At 35.8% G+C, this 25,262-nt stretch overlaps 1 protein-coding gene across 14 annotated transcripts in view; it reads left to right on the top strand.

Moving 5' to 3' along the window:
- Positions 1 to 14,025, top strand: part of LOC131043555 (protein ENHANCED DISEASE RESISTANCE 2) — a 138,214-nt gene extending 124,189 nt beyond the window's left edge. For 8 of the 14 annotated variants that reach the window (XR_009105553.2, XR_009105544.2, XR_009105539.2 and 5 more), the window contains one exon: positions 12,639 to 13,231. The gene's annotated coding sequence lies outside the window, so the exon portion shown is untranslated. Of the gene's footprint in view, positions 1 to 12,638; positions 13,232 to 13,672 lie in introns of those variants that run through there. The other 6 variants (XR_009105552.2, XR_009105549.2, XR_009105540.2 and 3 more) reach the window with 2 other exon arrangements.
- Positions 14,026 to 25,262: the final 11,237 nt, after the last annotated feature.

Below are 25,262 nucleotides of genomic sequence, written 5' to 3'. Positions count from 1 at the left end.
ATTACATAATTCCATATTACAATGATATGCCATGTCGGCTTAAGGCCAAAACAATGATAACAAATCCATAAATCATCTCGAGACATCCCGATAACATGTAGAGTACACGTTAGCATGATACCGGTCCATAACCTAGATAGGTACCGGACCTATTCTGGGTCGACCACGCCAAAGCAATGTCTTCAAGCAATTGAAGCATGATCAAAGAACATCTTCAGCATCCTGAAATCCATGAAAAAGCTACACCAACACCAACTATGCATCCTGTCACGATTCCTCAATGAAAGTTCTGCCGGTAAAGCCTTAAACCAGTGCCGGTAAGGGTTTACTAGAGTGTGTATGATAGCATTCGATTACCAAGCCAATACCAACTGACCAAAACATGCTCATGGAGCATATAACACATGAAATCAAATATACTTCACTGATCCAAACATGCTGGAAGTGTCCAGCAGATAGTCTCTTCTGCCGGTAACACTAGATCTTCTATTGGTAACCAAAACTTGTCTGACCGGTAACCAACCATAACAGTAGTGTTGACATCAATCACAAAACATCAATGCAACACATAATCAATTCATCCATAATGCCAACGTATATAACAGCAAAGAAGTTACTTAAAGAAAGAATAGTAAGTCATATTTACTTTATTACGTAGCGGAATAGATTAAGAATAGTGGAAAGCCCCTTATTAGCTTAAAAAATATCAGACACAATGTCTGGAATAGATAACAGAATTAAGTATAATCAGAGATAAATGAATCAGAGACACCAGCATAATAAATATCAAGAAAATAATTTACGTATTTTATCTTATCATACTGTTGATTTGCCAGGAGACAGAAAGACTCTGTTTTCTTATGGTCACAACTGATCATGAAGATTCATGTTATTATTTGTTCATAAATTAATGTATATTTAGGTTTCTTAATTTAGTTCTTCCACCCTATCCAAAGAGGTAGCGGATGGTAGAGGTGGTTCATCATACCAGACCCAAGCCCAGGAGCAGTCATTTGCCCTCCTGGCCTACTGGCCCATGACTACACAGTAGATGGATTACTTGGGTGGGTAATTGACCCCCCTACAGATCCCCTCTCCTTGGAGAGGCAGTTTTATTTGTTCATTATTTTGTTATGCTTTCAGAAAGTTATTTCAGTTCAGTCTCCAATCATAAACTATTTATTAAGTTTATTTAAAGTTACAGACATCTGTATTAAATTGTTCTTCCAATTTCAAGGTATCGTGAGGGAATCATAGATAAAATGAAACGACATCTGTAAGAGTTCTTGTTGAGGCAAAGCACATACTATGCCCAATTTCGTATAATTATCTTTTGTCATTATTTGCACGGAAAGACAAATCCTAATCATCGTATCATCTAAGTATGGAATAATGCAGAGTTACTCGAAGACGCGTCCCCGACCTGAAAACCCCTGTCCCCGTCCCAAGGACGTTTCGGGGACGGCCAGGGGACGTTTCCAGCTGTCCCCAAATTGCCCTGTATTTTGGGGGGACGTCCCCGAAACGGGGGGACGCTTGCCCTAGCTCTGGGGGACATTCGTACTTCCCGGGGACGGCTGGGACGCCCCCAATCCGTCCCGGGGACGGCCAAACGTCCCCCATATCTAAGGCTCTTAAAAAATATTAAAAAAATTTAAAAAGTTGTATTTTCAATTTTTTATTTAAATTTTCTAATATAGGCCCCTTATTAATTCAAATTGTTATTAAAAATAAAAAAAATTAAAAGATAACATAAATAAAATTTAAAATTTATTAATTTAATTCATAATTTTGACAATGAAACTATATGGCAGCAGTGTAGCCTTTGGGCATTTTGACACAGAGAGTAGAAAATCACCAAACTCGACGAGTCAATAGAAAAATAACACCCAATGCCTTTATTAAAGAATAAGTTTTTTTGGCCTCGCGGGGCGCTGCCCCCAAAGCCCCGTTGAAAAATATGGGGGGAAACCGCGTCGATAGAAGTAGGGAAAATTTAACCTCCGAGTCTATTGATATGCATATTGACAATGTGAATGAATTGAAATTCTGATTTATGAATGCATAATTGCATATTGTCTATTGAGTATTAACAATGTTGTATGTTCAGAATTTACATTCTAAAATGTTTTCAACTTTTCATAGTATCATACACATGCTATATCCATGTTTTATTGTTTTCATATGAATATAATGTATGTATGCATGCTTATCCATGTTTTCATATGAACATTTAGAATTTTGAAAATTTCCTATATATTTTAAATTATTCCTATATTTTATATAGCTGTCCCCTTTGCCATCCCCTGCCGTCCCCAAATTTGGCAAAAAAATTTGCCGTCCCGGAAACGCGTCCCGTCGCCCCCTGCCGTCCCCATCCCGGAAACTCGGGGTAACTTTGGAATAATGCAATCTATATATATATATATATATACTAGATGTAGACATATTTCCATGTCTCATAATAACTCTGAGTTTGACGACATACATGGGTTCTCCACCATGGTCTGTCCCGTCTCTTATCGCTATATATTTTCCTTTTTTGCCCTTTTCCAAAACGTATTTTCCTCAAATGATTATTGATTCCATTTAATATCAACGCTGAGATTGGAGGAGTGGTGACTCTACATCGCACCCCTTATGGTTAACTATTCAATAATTTGTTAGACGTTGATCTTAGACCTCTCTTTGGCGGCAATATTGGTATTTGCCTAGTTGAGTTGATCGACTAAGACTTAACTAATGATTTAATCATTCTTATAACATGATATGTAATCTGCTTACTTGCTGATCGCCGTAACATTTACTTGTAGCGATTATGATTTTTTGTTGCTGATTGGTAAGTACATCACTGCAGACATTGAATCCACATCATGATATCGTTAATGTCATATTTGCCACAAAGGATTACTTCTTGTAATCTTTGACCATGAATCGCTAACAATAAATTTAAACAGATCGCCGCATAAATCACATGGGGGTGTTGCTGTTCTGGTATGGGCTTCATAATATGATCGTTATTCCAGAATTGATTATTTAGAAAACATAATCTTTAAATTTTCTTAGATTACCGACTTCGATAATTACATAGCTTGTTTATAGAATCAGTCCTACTTAGTAGACATCGACTTCTTCCCACTTAGTGCCACTGTGGTCATGGTTTAGCCTATCTTCAGAATATTATCATTAATGAATATTAAATAATAATATTAATAAAGAAACAAGTATTTAATAATTTCAATTATTCTTTTATTAATAAATATTCTATTAATTAGTAATAACTATTTTACAGTGTTCCACGGATGTTGGGGACGGGGAGACGGGGGGATGCGGGGACAGGCTTCGGGGACGGGGAGACAAAGGGAAAAAGTTTCGGGGACGGGTTTCGGGGACGGTTTGCAGCATGATGTGATTTTGTACTCAATTTGTATTCAAATGAATAAAATTTAATAGAAGACACTTTGTACTTATTTATGGACTCATTCAATATATTAAGCTGGTGGCAAAAGAGAAAAATGTAAGCTTTAAAAAAAAAAAAAAAAAAAAAGAGTCACTTCAAAGTGACTAAACCTAACCCTAATTTGGACTCCTGTGGCAGAAGAGAAAAATGTAAGATTTAAAAAAAAAAAAAAAAAAAAAGTCACTTCAAAGTGACTAAACCTAACCCTAATTTGATCCCAACCCCCAAGGCGTCTCAAAAACTTATAAAAAGAGACATATGGTCTCATTCTAAATCACACAGAGACAAAATCAGTTAGTAGAGACTGAGCTGGAAGGAGAGGGAGCAAGGCCATAAGCTAGGAGATTCTTCATTCTTGCAAGAGGAAGGCAACAAGATTCAACAACGTGATTCAAGAATCAAGATTGAATGTAGGCATTCAAAGCTTTATTATTTGTTCATGATTGAAAACCCTGCTGTTCATTCAAAACCATGAATACACTGCCCCTTTTTCATTGTTTTCTATTAGTGTTTGAAATTTGAATTGTTTGATGAATCATGATCTGAGTTTTGAGTTTTACTTTTGCATTGCATTGCTAATTTGCTACAGCAATATGGCAATATTTTAATATTTTACATTAGTTTTTCTTAGTTTCTACTGAGATCTGAGAAATACAACAAAAATACTGTCTGCAACAGCAAATGCCAAAATAATTGTCATTGTTTTAAATTTGACAAATTAATAAATTAGGACAGCAGCATATAGGTTTTCTATTTTTTTTTTTTTTAAATCATTGTTTTTTGCAGCATCATTATCAATTACGAGTTCTCACAGCATGAGTCAAGAGGTTGAAGTAGAAATTCAAAGTGAAAATAAATCTTCTGATGATCCTGGCATAGAAGCAGTGGGGAGCAACTCTAACACGCAAACTGAGACAAGTTTTATTTGGGAGTCAAAATTATGGCTGCCCTTTTCAAATCCTGCAAAAATGGGCCAAGGGCCCCTTTGATCTGAAGTCACCTTTAAAACAATTTGCATTTAAGGTACCACTAGGGGCACTAGAAAGTGTTAGTACAACATGTGTAATCTTGAATGGTTTGGCAGCATTACTAGAATTATTGCTTAGTTGCTTCTTGTCCAAGGCAAAGGTTAGGATATAGGTAAAAAGTTGGAAGGTAACCTTAAATATAGGCCTGAAATACTAAAATTATGGGGTTGTAATGAAGATGAAGTATCTGCATCTGCTACTTTGTTACAAAGGTGTAGGGGTCATCAGAGTTCTACAATTTCTACTTCTACTTTGTAGAGTCTAAGGCCACCGAATCCATCCAGTTCAGGTATGGGGAAATGCAAGATGGCTAGTCCATCTTCACAACCATTGGTAGATTTATTCAATGTGCAAGCAAAGGATGAGGTAGATGATGCCATTAGCAAATTCTTCTTTGCCAATGGCATTCCATTCCATGTGGCTTGCTCTCTTTATTGTAAGGAAGCTATGGGAAAGATAATAAGGGTGGGACCATCATATGTGCCACTAAGGGAGATTAGATTGAGGGCAACTATCTTGGATCAAAAGTATTCCAAGATTAATATTCTGATGGAGAAGATGAAGAGAACTTGGATCAGAAGTCGATGCAGCATAGTCTTGGATGTTTGGACAGACATTAGGCATCGTTCACTCACCAATATCATGGTTGCATCTACAATGGGTCCTTATTTCCTTAAGGCTATTGATTGTTCAGGGCATCACAAGGATGCTTATTTTCAGTTCTAGATCCTCAAAGATGCTATAGAGGAGGTTGGGCCTGTTGAGATGTTGTCATTGATGTCAAATTTGAGTATATGTTAGAGATGTTGATCAGACTGTATTATGGCAAGAAACAAAACATAGAGCAATGAAGAATGAATGCTACAACAGATAGTGAAAGGCAGTGACTGGAAAATAAATTGAATGAATGATTCAATAATTGGATAATTACATTGAACGATATACACACGTATATATAGAGGTTACAAGGCGATGTTTTATAATTAGAACGTAATGTTAAAGTTAAAGATTAAAGAGCTAAATGCTAAATTAAGCGTGAAAGCTAAATTAAGCTTAAAAGCTAATTACATAATAAAAAGCTAACTTAACAAGCTAAATAAGTCGACAACTTAAAATAGAAGATGACCATTATAGAAGATATAAATATTACTTTAACACCCTCCCTAATGGTCATTGTACTCAATACCCTATAGAAAACACTACAGGTGTTATGATCACAGACGCAAAGAACACTCTGCTGCTACGGAGACCCTCCCAGGATCTGTAGAATGTAAATGACCAAGAGTACCAAAAGCCATCCAAGCGAATGTAGCCTTCACACGCGAATTAGAGATCTGACACACGAATTACTAAAGCCTGAAACAATGATTTTGGGGAAAAATTCAGCAAACCCTTTTGCAGAGGAGTACCAACTCCAAAACTGACTGCAAGATACCACAGTTGCAGATGTATGCCTTGGTAGGTGCGACCCAAACTGATTGCAACAAAGCTCGATTTTTGAGGAGAAAAATCGATCAAAACCAGAGAACTTCACGAATCACAAATCCCACGCGAACTTCGTGTATTACAGATGATTTTTGAGGAAAAAATCGTAAAAACCAGCTAACAATTTTTGAAGAAAAAATCGTGAAAACCTAGAAATCCCACGCAAGTTTTGCGGATGACAGATAATAATTTAAGGAAAAAAATTCGAAACCCTGCGAACAATTTTTGAGGAAAAAAATGTGAAAACCACCTAAACAGGAAATTTTCTTATCACAAAGCATAGAAGGTTGACTCCTCTTCAGAATGCTCTACAACATGAGCCTTCTTTTGTTCCTGAGACCCTCCCAGCCTAGATTGGACGGATGCCAACAATTTCCTACAATCTTTCTTCATATGGCCAAACTGATGACAGTAGTTACACTGTATACTTTTCTACTTCAAAGACTGCCTATATTGACCTTGCCCCTTCTGCTGGAAGGATTGACCTTTACCCTTGTTCTTATCCAAAACTTCAGCTATGAAGGCTTGTTCAGTGGACGAACTAGCGTTGCTTCCAAACTGCTACTTCCATCGATCTTGCTGTAGAAGCTTGTTGCAGAGATCAGGAAATTTCAGATCAACACTAGTAGATGAGATATTGAGAGTATCAATGAAATGCTCGTAGGATCTGAGAAGGCTTTTCAGCGTGATCACTACCATTTCCTCTTCCACCATGGTTCGGCCTATATAGCTTCCAACTGGTCACGGATCTCCTTGATCTACATGAGATGTGCTTGGATAGATGACTTCTCGTCCATGATGATAGAAAACAACATATTCTTCAGAATGAAAGCTCGGCTCTTGTCGGACGTTTCATGAAGATCCTTCAAGAGATCCCAGATCTCTTTTGCTATTTAACTTGAAGGCACTTGTGGGAGTTGATCATCTGTGATAGAGAGTTTGATAAGCATGACAGCCTCTCGATTCTTCACATCATGTTTGTCTTGATCATCACCTGCTGTTGTAGGACGAGATTCCTTGCCCAAAACAAGCTGATCAAGGCAACGATACTCAAAGATCGATAACATGCGCTGTTTCCAGGTGTTGTAGTTGAGGCCGTTGAACTTCTGACTGTGTTCCAACATGATGTTGGTCAAAGATGCCATCACAGAAACTGAGGTGGAACGTGGTCAACCTAGTGAAGGCACAAAGAATGAGACAAAAGATTCTAATTAAAAATCAGAATAGAAGTAGCTGTTGAGAAAACTGAAACCCTATAGGAGAATTATGGCACGAATTCCAAGGCACGAATTTCGAGGTTTGGAAGAAACCTAGAAATTAAAATTTTCTGCAAACTTAAAACAGCATAAATGGTGCCTAGAAGATTGCAAAATTCCCAACGTCCACAGAATTAGTAGAAATCGCTGATTGTTTTTAAATTCCAAGGCAAATTCGTTGGCACAAAATTCAAGGCACAAAAAACAAGGCACCTAGAAAAATCTGAGACCAACTCAGAAAAGGTCTTGAAAAACCCATCAAGAATCTAAAATCAAAATGCAGATCCGATGGCTCAAAAAATCGAGGGACGGAAAACGATGCACCCATAAAAATCTGACGACGACCTAGTTGAGGTCTCGAAAAACCCACCAAGAATCTGCAACCAGAAAAAAATTTGGACTTGAATTGAAAGGTCAAAACCCTAGTCGAAAATTGTAGAAACCTTAAGAAAAATTTCAACCTGCAAAAAAAAAATCCGCCCAGGAAGAGAAAAAGAACCTGCTCTTTTTTTTTTTAACAAAAAAACAAAATAGTTTAAAAAACAATCTCTTCAATACAAACTTCGAAAATTTTTAAAACAAAAACTTAAATTTTTTTTTAATTTCCATGTTCTAATACCATGAAAAATAAATTGAATGAATGATTCAATGATCGGATAATTACATTGAACGATATACACATGTGAAAGCTAAATGAAGCTTAAAAGCTAATTACATAATAAAAAGCTAACTTAACAAACTCCGACAACTTAAAATAGAAGATGACCACTAAAAATGGAAGATGACTATTATAGAAGATATTAATATTATTTTAACAGTGACAAGGGATTACTCTAAGATTTGCTAACTTATATCTCCAGAATTCCAAACAGATATAAATGAAAGGCAGTGAATATAACTAATGTGCAGAAGTGATATATCATAAAGGCAATGATTATTTTTCATGAAGGCAGCGATCATATGTTTGTAGAAGGCATCATTAATAAAGATCAACAAACTCGATTTGTTTGGAAATAGACTAAGGCAATAAAGAAGGTATTGGAGCAATCAAACGATTAGGTACTTTAAGTAATCAATATACAAGTCAGTGAGTTGTGAAGAGTAGTGATATACTAATAGTCCATACAAATCAATTATATTAATGCCACGTTTGTGAAGAGGCATGATTTTTATTTTGTAATGGCACGAACTTATAATGCAATTTTGGAAAAGCACAAACTAATTAAGGAATACGATTATTGAAAGGAGATCATTACAAAAGAGGTGCGATTTATATTACTAATACTAAACCGCTCCATAAGAGATGCGATTCACCAAAGGATATGGTGATAGGCGATGGGACACAGTTGCTAGTGTGAACAGTTATGACTTGTGACTATTCGTTGAAGGAAATGACTCTTAAAATAAGAAATATAAATAGTAGTTGAAAATGAATGAAAAGAAGACAGGTGGAGAAGTTGGAAATTATAGAGGAAAAGGCTGCATATTAAAAAGAAACTCTTTTGGTCTGATTTATATCAGACTTAAAGGTGATGAAGAAGGCTCCAATACAGTGAATGAAGAGGAGTGTATTATGAAGAACCTTTGAGATTATTATCCTTGTTTTGGACAGATTTGAGTAAGGAATTAAGGCAGATTTGTGATCAGACCTGTTGCAGACTTGGAGGCAGATTGGTGATCAGAGCTTTGGCAGATTTGTGTGAAAAGTATCTCAGATTGATAAGGGAATTATAACTCTTGTGACTACAATTTTGGGTGAGGGGTTGGTGCCTCTAGTTGAATGAGGGGTTGGTGCTCACAAAGTGAATGAGGGGGGCTGGTGCCTCTGCAAGTTGTAATATCATTTATATAAAACAATTTATTTAGTGTTTACACACATTTATGTATTTGTGTTATTTAGATTTAAGTTAATAAAATCTGAATTTTAGAAAATGTGTGTTATACTGATTCACTTCTCCCCTCTTAGTATAATTGTGGGCCTAACAATTGGTATCACTTAAAGGGAGTTGAGCTGGCCATTTCTCCCAAAAGATGCATCTATTCAGGAAATCAATACCCTCCCAGTCAAGGATCTCACAAGAGACTATTAAGCCATGTTACGAATCCTAAGGGGATATGGTGGACACTTACCAACAATCTCCCTCTCAACATTCCTTGAGGGGATTTGAACCCGCGACCCCGCTTTGATACCACTTAAAGGGAGTTGAGTTGGCCGTTTCTCTCAAAAGATGCATCTATTCAGGAAACCGATACCATCCCAATTAAGGATCTTGCAAGATGTTAAGCCATGTCGCGAATCTCAAGGGGATATGTTGGAGACTAACCAACAGGGTCACAAAATGTGGTGCAGGTAGTGCTATGCAGTGCATGTGTGCAAAGCTGCAGGGAAGTTAATTGAGGCAGCCTATAGACATATTTGGTCGACTCCTTGTGTGTATGCCATGAATAATGCACTCAAGGACATGGGTAAAATCAATTTGATCAAAATAATTGTGTGTGATGGTAGAGATGTGCAAATGTTTATCTGCATCACCACACTTCACATGCACTCTTCAGGTCCTTCTCCAAGAAGGAATTCTTGAGACTTGAAACTTGTAGAGAATCAATATTATAATGATAGCAGAATACAATTGAGTCATTGAATTGCAAGAGGCATTGCAACTAATGGTTATGATAGCATAATAGAATCGGTGGCCTGAGTCAAAGACACTGTTGGGGTTGAGGGTGAAGGAAGTGGTGAAGAATGATGTCTTTTGGGCTGATGCCAAATATATTGTTTTCATCATTACTCTAGTCTTTAGAGTTATTAGATATGGGGATTCTAATGCTCCTTCCCTTGGAGAGGTGTATGAGTGCATTGATTCTATGCTTGATCAAGTGAAGGCTATTGTGCGAGAGGACGCCACATTGAAATTCTACATCGAGCATATTCAATTGATCATTCATTGTAGATGGGAGAAGTTGAACACTCTTTTACACACGGTTGCCTATGCATTTAATTTTAAGTGATATGTGCAAAGATCCGACATAATCACACCTATAAGGTGAGGGATGGGTTCATGAAGTCCATTGATAAAATGTATAATCCTATAGAGGCCAAATTGATTCGTACAGAGTGTACAAAATTTGCCACTCTTTGGGGATGTTTAGAGGCAACCAAGATAGATCTGGGGACTATGTCACAGGAGGGCCTCGTGTTGTGGTGGGGTATGCATGGGCCTAGATCTTTGACTACTACTCTAGCCATTAGTTTGCTGTTCCAAGATTCTAGTTCTTTTGTTCTTGAGAGCATAGTTTGAGGACTTGAACTCAGACTCGGACTCGAGACTCGATAAAAAAACTGTAGTTTTACAAAAAACAAAAAGAAATTAATGCATTTAGAGAACATCAAAGCCTAATTTGACTATCAATTGGTCGTCATTCAAACATTACACGTCTTATGATCTTTAAAAACTTAATAGTTGAAATTTAATAATTCATTGAAACTCAATAACTAGTGGGGGTTTGAGAGTGGACACCCTAATGGGTTTGAGGGACAACAATGATAAGCTTCACAAGGTGTTAGGTATGAAAAAAACCTAAGAATAGAAGGGGTGTGAGGGTTTAGGGGCTATGCCCGCAATTTTTTTTTTAGATGATTGAAAATGGGCGAGTTTGAGCCAAAATATGAAGAAATGGACGAGTTTGAGTTGCAACAGATTTGTTTGGACAAGAAAGTGCAAAAAGAATTTAATTTTTTATTTAAAAAACCCAATTTTTAGAGCTGCTAAGAGTCCCGCGTCAAGACTCATGAGTTCGAGTCTAGGACTCTCGTGAGTCTCATACCAGGATTTGGTGAGTCGTAGCTTGGACTCTCTAGGACTCAGCTCGGGAGTTTGTGGTGAGTCGACTCGGTGAGCCTTAGGACTTGCGAGTCCCATAAGTTGTCCTTGCCAGAATTGGTCGAGTCCTCTAACTATGGCTGAGAGGATTTTGTCTACTTATAGTTTCAGCCATTCCATTAGGAGGAACATGCTTACTTCTAGAAGGGCAGAGAAGCATGTGGTTGTACATAGTGCCTTGCATTTCATTGATTGCAACACACTTACATACAAGGAGAGTCCACCAACCAAATGGGATGTAGAGCCAAAAGAGCCACAACAGATTGATGATGATGCTACATAGACATGGCTGGCTGGTATTGTTGTAGATGAGCTTGAGCATGTGGGGTCCAACAGTTCTAGTGATGAGGAGTTTGGCGAGGAGCTTAGAGTTGGGGATGATTAAAGGCATCGAGCCATTAGCCATTGACTCATGAGTCATGAGTCATTAGTATTACTATGTAGTATTTAGTATTTTGTTTTTGAAGTGTGTACTTTGAACATTGTTGATTGTAATCATGAATCATCATTATGAAAATTTGAAAATTCTTGTTTCGATGTTGATATTTTGATTTTTACAATTAAAAACTACTACTAGTTAAATGTTAATAACTTAATTGTTAATAATAATAAGTTATAAATTAATGTTCATAGTTCAACGCAATCATTGCAATGTGTTTACTTATTCTTTATATACAGATATACATATTTCTATAACTAATTTTTCAAGTACTATATGTTGCCGCCCCCTAGCTGCCATCCCCCTCCCATCTCACCGCCATCCCCAAGCTTAGGCCCCTTGTACCCCGTTGCCGAAACCTGTCCTCCTGTCCCACATCAAGAAATTCCGTGGAACATTGATTTATAGTCTAAAATGGACAATGGCTTTGTTTATGGAATCTACATATTGTTTTTTTGAGTATGCATTCTGCTACGATCATGGGCAACGCAAGAAATGGACAATGGCTTTGTTTATGATTGTCTTATTAGAGATGTAATCATCAAATAATTGTATAAAAATGTGCTTAAGAGACTCTCTCTCAAGGAAACTGACCTGGTTAGATTTGATGTCCATGCTAATCCCATCTTTTAATCTGTCTCGTTGTCAGCATCTTATAAAAACGAAGTAACATGTCTGAAATTTTATTTCAGCATCTTTGTTGGATAATTTGGCCCTGGATTGCAAATAGGGATTCAAAATTTAAATTAGTTAAAAACAAGCTTTGCCTACTCAAATGTAGGAAGAACTGACACAATAATCTTTTTCCTTGAAGGTGTTTTAAGTTGTTTGTCGTTAAAATGATTATCATTTCATTTTTCCTACCTTAGCACTTGATTTGTACTATTCTATCAGGATTATCTATTCATCCTTTTCTTGGTTGGAACTCTCTTTGGGAATTCCTCCTATATAAATTTATTAGCTCCGTTAGTATCTCGTTTTAAGAAATCATTAGTTGAAATGCATTAATAGTTGTATATTCATTGATGGTTTGATAATTTTATGTATGGCTTAGGGTACATCCTAATAGATTATTATGAATTGGTTCAGTTTTCAGTGAAACATTCTTTGTACAGATGATACTGCAATAAAAACTGAAGGTGGTGCATGATATGGAGCTTATGTGGGTAGCATTGGTTTCTAAATAAAGAGTGCAGTGAAAAGTTCAAAGCTCCTTGTATTTTAATGTTTATTCGGAACCCACAATTCAACCCAAGGGATGCACTTCCTAAGAGTTTTTTTGGTTGGTAAACTCGGTTTCGTTTCTTTACTGCTAGCATGGAAGTTCTAATCATCAAAAGCCATTTTCATCTCATTTTATGCTTTAATGTTGAATGTGACATGGGGCTATACATGGATATTTCTACAATTCAAAATTATGTTTGTAAGCATTTTTCTTGATGTTAAGACTACAGCAGACTAAGGACTCAGTGCATTGAGGTTGCATATGCTTTTGAAACCACATTGTAGGTAGTATATTTGACGATGATGATAATGGAAGCAATATTTAGCCTGTATAAAATTGAAAAAACTTGTGTCCTTGGGAACACATAAATGTACATGAAACATTGTATCCATGAGCATTGGGTAACAATGAGTAGCATGATTAAATAAGCAATGCAATTTATTTTTTACAGTGCAAACTGGGCTTTTTTTTGTTATTTAACTATAGTTTCTTGTAAAATTTTAATTTTTTTAACATCAAACTATGAATTAAAGCTAAAGGGCACTTGGTTTAATGGCAAATTTCATGTTGTAGACACCTAATTTATATATTTCCACAACTGCTTCCCTAATAATCTTGTTTTCCGTTGTGTAACATTTTATAGTTATTCTGATCTTTTTCATTATTTAATGAATTAAGAACCAGGTTAAAGACATGCATAATATAAGCGGGTATCAACATTCAACACTATCTGTGATACTTTGCGAAAGGAAAAAGAAGTCATTAAAGTTCATGCATACGAACTGACGTTTTCTTTAAAGGAAAAAATTGAACTTGGTGAACTCGTGAATGATTTGGTTAAAACAGTACAGGTGAATATTCTTACCGCGAGAATAATATTACATTTTATGTGATGCAGTAACCTCAATGTGCCTGGAGAGAGCATGGTACACTCTATTTTTAGAAGTCTGTAAGTCTATATTTTGGTCCACTAATTACTTGTGAGTGCATTATTCTACCAAAGTTGAAGTTCATCCTATTATATATGATTCCAAAATGCTTCATGTTATAAATCCTAAGTATTTTGATACACGTGATGAATAATTATGAATTGCTTATTGCTTTGACTATGGGAGTGATCCTTAGTCAAAATGATATATGATGGCAATTGTAGATCAGTGATCACACCAATGTTTAGCCTAATCAAAGTATGGATATACTCAACCAAAGAAACCTTGTCCTGACGTAATATTATATATCAAATTCATTTGATTCACGATGTTTCTTATTACCTTAGTTTTCTTTTGATGACTTTTAGGGGCGTTTTGAATTAAGTAGAACAAACATGAATTTAGTATGCCAGTAAACAACCTTGCCCATTAACTACATGAACAAAATGGTGTCTACTTTTAAAGATATATAGCAAGCAATAGTTTTTAACTTTTGCACTCAAAAGGGTAGGTGCAAGTATGTTAATCTTCATTGATGAGCATGGTCAAGAATTATTTAAGAATCCTTCTTAAAAGCTTATGCCTTATATTATTTAGAATACGATAAAGATTATCATTGACAATCTAACATGCACATGAGATTCAAATTTTTAATAGTAACTACTTTTTTAATTGTAAAAAGGGGTGATGTTACAAAATCTAATATAAAAACAGAGTTTGTTTTTGATATTGATAAAAGTGGGGTTTGAAAGGGCTTGAGCTCTTGTTCGATGAAGCAACCAAGAATTAAATGAATGGGTATTATGAGATATGGGGTAGACGAGAACATAAACACAAAAATGAAAAATTTAAGGAATCAACAACCTACACAATACTAGACCAAATCCTATTCATCTCATACCTTTCATTCTTGTATGATATTAGTAGATGGATTTGGTAAGACCTTTCTTTTGCCTTCGTACAATTGTTTAGGAAATAATATTTTCCAAATCTTCAAATCTAGGGGAAGTTGGGGGCTCTCCCTCTTAGAGGGCCTCTTCATGGGCATAATAGAAACATAGGTATGACGAGCTAGAGGAGCCAAACATTGAACAAATGCCTCGTGAGCATAGTGAAGTTGAGTTAAATCTAAAGGAGTACTTAATTGAGCAACTAGATCACAAAGTGGGTGAAACACACCAATAGTAACCAAAGAGGTAGGAGGAGAGGGCCTTGACATGGTTGCACCAATCACTTTAGAAACCCCCTTGGAAGCCATGGGGGAACATGAGAATAACAACCATTCAAAGACTCATCATTGTAATAGGAAGCATTTCCTATCACTTGAGAGTTAAAAACATGAATAGTTAAGTGATCCCCCTGAGCATTCCTACACCATCTTGACACACCCTTACATCGAGAAAGTGGACAATGGAAATCTAGGTGATTTATTACAAAGTAATTTCTACATTTTAAGGGTAGCCCCTCATAGTCTAGTGTGTTAAGAAATATGCACCACTTACTAAACCAATGAGTAGGGATAAGAAGGAATTCAAGTGGACTATTGTAGTTGATAAATTTTTTAAATTGTTGGAGAAGAAAGTGCCAAAACAACTTGTGCTAATTTTGCTAAATTTTGATAGGTTATTTCAAGTTGATTGTGATGCAAGTGAAATTTCAATTAGAGTTGTTTTAACTCTAGAAGGAAGACCTATTGGTTATTTTGGTGAAAATTTGTAAAATGCCAATTTCTTTTTAGCTTGATCAAAAGTTGTATGTAATTTTGCAAGCATTGAAATGAAGACAACTTTCTTTTTTTTGAAAACTTCTTGTGTTTTTTTTACATTGATCATCAAGCACTACAATATCTAAATAGCTAAGGTAAGTTAAATCAAAGGCATGCTAAATGATTAATATTTGTGAAGTTATTCATTTGTGTTGAAGAATAGTAGTGGTAAATCAAATGGAGTAGAGGATGCAATAAGTAGAAGACATTATTTGTTGATGGAAGTGCTAATTCAAATGATTGGTTTTGATGAATCAAGGAAATTTTATGTGACACTTATTTTGTTGAGGTAGGAAAAACATAAGATATTATGCACATTAGATTTTTAGATTCAAGTGTGTATCAATTTTGCATCAACTTTCCGGATCACACTCTGTGATCCACCATTAGGGTGCAAGAGAGCAACTAGATGTAAGATATTAATAAGTGGAGATAAAATGAAATGATTTGGTCACATGATTTAAGGTAATTTATTAGTAAAAGGAAAGCAATAATTTATTATTGTTGGATTTGATTGTTGAAACCCATAGCTCCCATAAGTCAATCGCAACTAGAACATCTATCACAAAGAGAGAAAATACAAATTATTTGCTATGCAACCTTGAGAGTTATATTGATCCGAAACAAAAATTCAATAATTAATATATACAATTACAAATCTAAGGTTGGTTGAAATTAATTGATTTATTATCATTGCCTCTCAAAACATAATAAAAAATGAGTGAATAAATGCAAATTGAATGGGAACCTAGGTTCCTAAGGTTACGCACATGGATTGGCCAAGTCCTCATTGACTCAATTATTGTTAATTAAGATTATTTAAACATTTTACTGTATATTCTATACCAAGTTATGTGAACCTATGGAAAAATGTTAACAAAAAGTCTCGACACAAGGTTCACATTGTGTTCTACCCATCTCTCTCTTCATAGAATCATAAAACCCACCTCACCTTGTAACTTGAGTTCTTGCAATCAAACCAATTTACTCACACAATTTCATTATTTCAATCATTTATTTGGGTTAGTCAAAAAACATAATCAATATATTAATTTTATGACGTCACACTATGACTTAGTCATATTCATTAACAATAGTCATCAACAATTCATAATACGATGCATACACACACACACACACACACAATTCCACTAATATGTTACAATTAAATGTCCCACCTTTAGTCCAAATTACAAAGGGGTGAGGGTGATATCATAAGAAAATAAAGTTCCTAGGGGATGTGACAATCATGAAGATAGACAATAGTTGAAGTAATGAACCACAAGTATAAGAGACATGTTGAAAAAATGAGACACAAGGAATATGAGGTAGGATATGAAGTGATGGTTTATCTAAGGAAGGAAAAATAAACTAAGAATGAAGAAATTTGGTCCCTATAAAATTGTTGAGAAATCTTGAGCATGTTGGTATATCATTAGTATTTAACATTATTGAATTGTATAAGTACAATGAATGATAATTAGATCGCATAATATAGATATATTGGGGTAAATAGGTGCCTAAGTAGGAAATAAAATAATTTGAAGAGATAATTGATAATAATAGAGTGAGGGTCACACAAACTTGGGAATATGAAGAATATTTGGTGAAGTGGAAGGGTAAGTTGGTTGAATATGAATGTCTAAAGATAAGGTTGGCCATCTTGGTTATCCTTTAGCTTAAATCCTTGAGTCAAAGTGCAACACCAATTTTATAATTACTTTTACTTAGGGTGCAATGCAAGATCATCTTGGGTGTAAGAGCAATCTTGCTTCAACCAGACATAACTTTTATAATATTTACCATTTTATGTGTTTTTATAGTTTTCTAAATGTTTTGTGGTGGTGTGTGTCAATTTCATGGCACCTCAACTCACCGCACTTGTATAGATCTTGATATATGCTACAACAAACCCAATCAACATTTAGCAAGGTATTTAAACGATGTCTTTTGCAATGTTTGCTTTGTCGTCGATTGCTGCGACTGTTCCCGTTTAGCAGAATTTAAACAAAGCTTTTGTTCCTGTTGTACCCTTTGTTTTTGTTGTGTCGGTGGGCTGTGTTGCCCTTCTTGTGTCTCAACTTTCTACTATGGGAGTTTCTTATGGGGATGGTGCCCAACCCTTTGCTAATGGTGTGTGTGCCCCTTTGCTTGTGGGTGCTAGTGTGGGTTCCCATGTTGGAGCACCTTTTGTCACTCCTCTTGTTGTTGGTGGGCTTGGTGCTACTGTTGATGTGACAACCCTCCTATTAGGCACTATTGGTGGGTAGAGCTTTGTTCGTGTTGCTAGATTTGTTGTTGCTCCTCCTCCAAAGGGGAAATCTTGTCCTCTTCCTTGTGCCAAGACCTCCCCTGTTGTGGTCTGTTGTGGTTTGTGGTGTGGGTTGGTGTGTAGATTTGCTGGGATTCGACCTTCGCTCCCAGATCTACATAATTGGGTGAGTGATTCCTATAAGCCTTTGGTTGATGGTACTATTGAGCTTTAACCTTGTGCTAGGGTTTTTTTTATTGCTTTGTTTCTTGAAGGTGGATGAGACCACATCCTCCACAGGTCATTCTACTTTTGATCAAATTCTTATCGACATTAACATCTTTATGCCTCTCTTTGGGGATATGGTTCTTATGGTTGGGATAGGCAATGGACTCAATCACTGGAAGATGAGGGCCTCCCCTTTCATTGTCGTAGATGCTTGTCAACGAATCACTTAGCTACAAATCGTTCTCTCTCACGTCATAAAGGTATTGCTACTTGGTGGAAAGATGCGAATGTTGATCATTTGACTGTCGATGCTTCTAATTCTGAAGACTCTTCCCATGCTAACGATGACTCCTCCGAAGATGAGGTTGTGCCTCTTACTGTTGTATTGGCCTTAGCTGCCCCCCTTGATTCCCCTCCTACTGATGTGGCCTCCGTTGGACTTGGGGTTTTTACTCCTATTGCTCCTGTTTTGTAGAAACAATTTGCTTGTTATTTGCAACAACAATTTCCTCTAGGTGTTGATAGAACATCTATGGGGTTTCCCCCATTGATCTCATTAGTAAAGATCACATTCTCCCAACCATTTCAAAACTAACTACAACTTATGATATGTTCAAGACCATTCAAAACTCATATGAAATAAATAATGCAAGCAGATTGCTCACTTTAAAACAACAATTAATGCATATCTACATGAACAAAGGAGAAACAATCACATCCTATTTCATGACGATTTCAGAATTAAAAGACCAATTGTCAACTATTGGGAATAATATAGATGATATGGAGCTATCTCTAATAGCACTTAAGGGATTACCATCCAGTTGGGAATCCTTTATTCAAGGCATTAGTGCTCGTTCGACACTACCAAAATTCGATCAACTCAAGAATGATTGTACTCAAGAAGAATCTTGACTAATCACAAGAGGATTGGGTCCAAACAAAGGGGGAGAAATTCAAGCACTACATGCTAACACAAGCAACAAAGGGAAGAAAAGGAAGTTCAAACGGAAGAGAGGAAATAATCACAAAAGCAAAGACTTCTCCAAGATTCAATGCTACAAGTGTGATAAATTTGGACACACTCACAGGTTCTGCCCAGAAAGAAAGAAAGCTTAAGCAACCATAGCTGAAGTCAAGGAAGTAGAGAATCCTCTATTTTTCTTAGCCTTATCAAGCGAACTAAACTCAAACAAACATATGTGGATAATTGACAGTGGAGCATCTCGACACATAACCGGTTTTAGAGATCAATTTTAAACCTATGAAGGCCACTCAACTGAAGAAGTTACAATAGGAGACAATTCTACCTATCCAGTGAAAGGAATTAGGACCTGCTCAATTCAATTAAGAACACGAGTTACATTACAATTGAAAGATGTTCTCTTTGTACCAGGTATCAAAAGGAATTTGGTCTCTATTTCAGGACTAGCTGATCAAGGATATCGTGTCACCTTCCATGAAGATAAAGTTCTACTCTCGCCTAAAAACTCTAACATAAAGAATGCTATTCCTATAGGATCTAGAGATGGTAGTTTATACAAATTATGTAATACTAAAAAACAAGCACTAAATCATGAAGTATCAAACTCTAATGAAATTTGACATAGAAGATTAGGACATCTTCGATTTAGTGCCCTACCTTCTATAGGAAAAATACCACATGATTACCCAATCTAAAATCTGATCATGTTGGAACTTGTAAATGATGTGTTCTAGGGAAGAACTCAAAAGGGTCATTTCCCTCAAGTGAACACAAATCAAAAGTTGTACTAGAACTTGTCCACAATGATTTGTGTGGTCCAATGCCATTACCATCACTAGGGGGATTCTTGTATTACGTGATATTTGTTGATGATTACTCTAGGAAAACTTGGATCTATTTCATAAAACTTAAAGAATCAAATGAAGTGTTATTGAAATTTAAAGAATTTAAGGCCCTAGTGGAAAATCAAATTGGGAGAAAAATAAAGACTAAGAGATCAGATAATGGGGGTGAATATATCTCTGATTTTTTTTAAAGAATTATGCATTTCTGTCGGGATTAAGAGGGAGTGTATTGTACCTTATAATCCTCAACAAAATGGAGTTGCAGAAAGAAAAAATAGAACCATCATCGAAGTTGCTAAAGCCATGATGCATGATCAAAATCTACATCTCATTTTGGGCTGAAGCCTCAAATACAACTGTGTACATTCAAAATAGATGCCCTCATTCAATCCTAAAGAATATAACACCTGAAGAAGCCTTTACATGAAATAAACCAGATTTAAGCATCTAAGAATCTTTGGTTGCCACATGTATATTCACATTCCTAAAGAAAAGAGAACCAAACTAGAACCCTCTAAGAAGAAAGGCATATTTGTTGGCTACCATGAAACCACTAAAGGATACAAAGTTTATATTCCAGGACGAAGATCCATTGAAATAGTAGAGATGTCAAATTTGAAGAAGATGTTGCTTATAAACTATCTCTAAGTGCAGAAGATGATCTAACCGCAGAATCAGATGAAAATCCTACAATTGAAAATCAAAGGGAGAATAGCATAGAAAATCATGAACTTCAATCATCTAATTTCGAGAATGCTGAAAATCCTAACAATAAGAAAAGACCACTATGGGCAAGAAAGATGATTGAAGAAAATAATGTGGAACCCGATGAAATCTTCAAAGAGAATAAGAAAACAAGAAGTCAATCATGCTATGTTGCCCTCATGACCAAACTTACAAAATCTGAACCTTCAAATGTTGAAGAGGCTTTAACATGTCAAGCTTGGAAAGATGCAATGATTGAGGAATACCAATCTGTCTTAAAAAATGATGTCTGGGACATTGTACCTAGACCAAAAGACAAATCAGTTGTCTCATCAAAGTGGTTATTCAAAATCAAATATGCATCGGATGGTAGTATTGAAAAACACAAAGCTAGATTCGTTGCCAGGGGGTTCTCTCAAAAGGCTGGAATTGATTACAAAGAGACATTTTCTCCAGTTGCTCGATATACTTCTGTAAGAACCATCATTGCCATTGCAGCTTCCAAAGGGTGGAAGATACACCAAATGGACGTGAAGACCACATTTTTGAATGGTGTTATTGAGGAAGAAGTATATATAGAACAACCTGAAGGCTTTGCTACACATGATAGAAATCTCTGTGTGTAGACTAAAAAAAACTCTCTACGACCTTAAGCAAGCTCCCAGGGCATGGTACAGAAGGATAGATAGTTATCTCTCCAAACTAGGATATTCCAAAAATGAAGCAGACTCTAACATATACTTCAAAATATCATATGGCGACATGTTAATACTTGTTCTCTATGTTGATGACTTGTTGATAATAGGAGAAGATCACCTCATTGCAAAATGCAAACAAGATCTTGTGGCTAAATTCAATTTGAAGGATCTAGGTCTACTGCACTATTTTCTGGGCCTAGAAGTATGGCAAAAAGAGAATTATATTTTCTTAAATCAAGAAAAATACACCACTGATATCCTGACCAGATTTGGTATGACAGATTGTAAGCCTCTATCCATTCCAATGGAAACAAATCTTCATAAGCTCAAAAGTGAAGCAGTAGATTCAGAACCTACAGATCCTACATACTATATACAAATTATTGGATCTCTTATATACCTGGTAAACACTCGCCCTGGTATTTGTTATGCTACCAATGTGTTAAGTCATTTCATGTGCGAACCTAAGACGATTCACCTAATGACTGCTAAGAATATTCTGAGATACTTGCGTGGCACTATTGAATTTGGCTTGAAGTATAAAAATGCTGAGATACAACTCCAAGCGTATTTTGATTCTGAATGAGCAGGAAGTTCCATTGATTGTAAAAGTACAATAGGGTGTTGCTTTAGTCTTGGATCAACTATGATATCTTGGTTTAGCAGAAAACATTCAGTAGTTGCTCATAGTTCCATTGAAGCCGAATATATGGCTGCCTCCATGGGAGCACGTGAGGCAGTATGGTTAAGGAAATTGCTAGCTGGACTATTTGGGAAGCCCCTAAACCCCACTGTGATTCACGGTTGTTGAGACTTGGACCAGCTAGGACATGAACCTAGGACCTTCCATACACTGCTGGAGTGCTCTACCACTGAGCTACTGGCCACTCTTGGACCAGTCCATTGTCAGTCCGGGTGTGGCTTATTTCCAACACCAACACTCCTCCTTAAGCCACACCTCTCGTGTGCTTGGGGCTCCTAGCCTGAACTTGGCTTTGATACCATGTTGAGACATGGACCAGCTAGGACTCGAACCTAGGACCTTCCATATGCTCTTGGAGTGCTCTACCACTGAGCTATTGGCCACTCTTGGACCAGTCCATCGTCGGTCCGGGTGTGGCTTATTTCCAACACCAACAACTGTGATAATCAAAGTTGCACCAAACTTTCTGTAAATCTAGTTTTTCATAATCGACCCAAGCATATAGAAATCCCATACCATTACATAAGAGAAATTTAGAGGTAAACTTGGTATGACTAAATTATGACTTTAGAGGTAAACTTGGTATGACAAAATTATAATAGAAATTTATGATATTATTCTTAATAACATATAATTGATATATTCATGAATATCTTGAATGCAATATTGCATGTATGTGTTATGCCATGGAAGGTGACGAACTTTCATGTGATGTAAGTGTAAGATCGCTATTGTAATGTGACGAATTTCACAATAGCCTGATTTGTTATCAAGATTGACTACATTAAGTTGTTGTCCCGGAATGTGTCGGAAATCTTGATACTAAATTTGCTATGATGAGTTATTGAATTGTTATCATTAAATGATTGTTCTGAAATATGTCAGAAATTATGATCAATCATGTCATGATTGACTACATTAATTTGTTGTCCCGAAATGTGTTGGATATCATAGTACTAAAATTATTTCACTTGTGGTAATGACAATGTTACAATTGTCACTAGAATCAAAGTTGTAATCTGATAAGACTTCAAGTAGTTGTTGTCCCAGAGTGCTGGATATCAGATAATCCATATCTCTCTGAGATATGAAGTATTTCACTAGTAAGTGTTAGTAAGTGAATGATCATGTCAAATGAATGTGTATATCTAGAATGGTGTTCCTTAAAACTTAATTATGAAATTCAATCCTCTTTTGCTAAGAGGGAGTGTCAAGGATATAGCTTCATTCAGATTGAAGCAAGTAATATATAACGACATTGAATGAAGGGTCATGTCCCCATAGGGTCATGACTCTACATGGCTTATGCCACGTAGAAGTCATGCCCCTACGTGGACATGACTCTTCATCCTTTTATTTATAGGCATCGACACTTGCTGTGAATCGAAACCAATAACTTTGGCAGTTTCACGAACTAGCAAGCTGTCGATATTATCATAGAAGATTATATATACACACACACACACACACACACACACACACACACACACACACACATCAGAGGTAAAACATATTCATTGCAGTGATCTTATTAAAGTCTATCCTCACTACATATTACCAGACTATTGTATTCTCTATCTCTGATCTAAATTCCTTAACACCTATTTCATTACTCTTAACATGAAATACATCAAATGTAGTGAATCTACACATTACAAGAAAACCTATATGCTACACAAAAGTAGCTAAGGCCCAACATGTATCAAGTGCATGAATGCATTCTAATATGAATCAAAAAATTATTTTTCTATGTTATTCTTATTAATGTGTGTATTGGTTGAGTGTTCCATTTTATTTCCTTATATATTTCTTAACTTTCCCTCCAACCTTGATTATGTTAATCCTCTAGATGTTGTTGTTCACATGTTGCCCAGTGGGTTGAAGTTTATAATGTTCTACCTTGATTATGGGTTTTTCTTTCTCATTCCTTGAAACCCTTGGGACAGGTGTTGTAGGTGGAGGAGATGAGATTTGCCATGCTACCTTTGAATGCCTCTATCATAATTTGTGTGAACTCAAATAAAAATATTCATTTTTTTTTTTGTATTACTATAGACACCTAAAATGCCTTCCCACATTTTTATCATCATCACATTTGATCTACCCCACATATTTGCTCTAAAACCAATTAAATTCAATAATTGGACTCTAATGATAATTAAATAAGTCCCAAATATTTAGTTAACCAATCTAACTTTTCTTGTGACATTAATAGAATAAATTATCTTTATTTATTCAATGAAATTAAAAGGTTTGAGTTTTCTTCTCATATTTTCACTTTAGTTGAATATTTCACATTTATTTAGTTAAATAAACCATTTCCTCAATATTCTTCTCTAAATAAAATAAATAAATATTATTTATTTAAATTTTTTTGAATTCCCCAGAATTAATTGAATAAACAAATAATAGTTAGTCAACTAATTAATCATTTCCACATTCTTTCATAGAGTCAAATTTACACATGGTGCTAAGGGTATAATGCTCCAAAAAACATCTTTTCAATCTTCATCCCTCATCCTTTTCAATCTTTTCCCCAATCATGTGCACTAATCACATGATGTCACTTGCCGATTTATCATTTTTCCTTACATATGGATCAACTCCATCTTTGCACTACACAAGATTGAATCTTATCCATCCATCACTTCTATTCGAAATCTATAAATTGACCAGTCTACAAGCCATTTTCAAGAAGAGGAATTAGATGCAACAAGGTTTTTTTGTTGTATCAAGCAACTAATATTCATCTTTGACCATCAACCAATTATGTTGAGTATAACACTTGGGTTAACAAGGATATGTTACACCCCTCTCTTGATACCATTGCTATTTTCTATCTTGCACAATAATGTTGAGATGAATGAATGTGTAGAGGATATATTAGCTAAATGTTTAAATGAGTTACTTTGAAATGAATGAATATTTGACTCAAATGATCAAAGTGTAACTAATGTTTTGATATATGCTATTATTCAGATAGTTAATGATTGGTCTAACTACTTTTGTGATCCAAGTGGATGCAAGAAAATTCACCTCTTTTGGAGGAGAGGGCGAGCATCATCTATAAGGAGGTTGTAGATACAAGAAAAACTTGAGTTGCCATTTGAGCCAAATTCATATCCACTATGAGATACGTTGTCCCTATTAGAGTTTATTGATGTTAACTAAGTGTCTTGCTGGATAGTGTTAATAATTTACATTTCCTAGTTTTAGGGCCTTGAGTTGTCTAGTTTGACTTGTTTAGGATCATAACGAGTTTGATAATATGTTCTATTATTATTTTAATTTAATTTGACATGTTATTATTTCTTATCTTATATCATCACCACCTCTCTCATTCTCTCTTCCCGCAATCACCCTCTCTCTCTCTCTCACA

This window comes from Cryptomeria japonica, chromosome 2 (genome assembly GCF_030272615.1).
Source record: "Cryptomeria japonica chromosome 2, Sugi_1.0, whole genome shotgun sequence".
Classification (NCBI taxonomy): domain Eukaryota; kingdom Viridiplantae; phylum Streptophyta; class Pinopsida; order Cupressales; family Cupressaceae; genus Cryptomeria; species Cryptomeria japonica.
The sequence above is the reverse complement of the archived record's forward strand: the minus strand, read 5'-3'. Positions and strand labels throughout refer to the sequence as shown.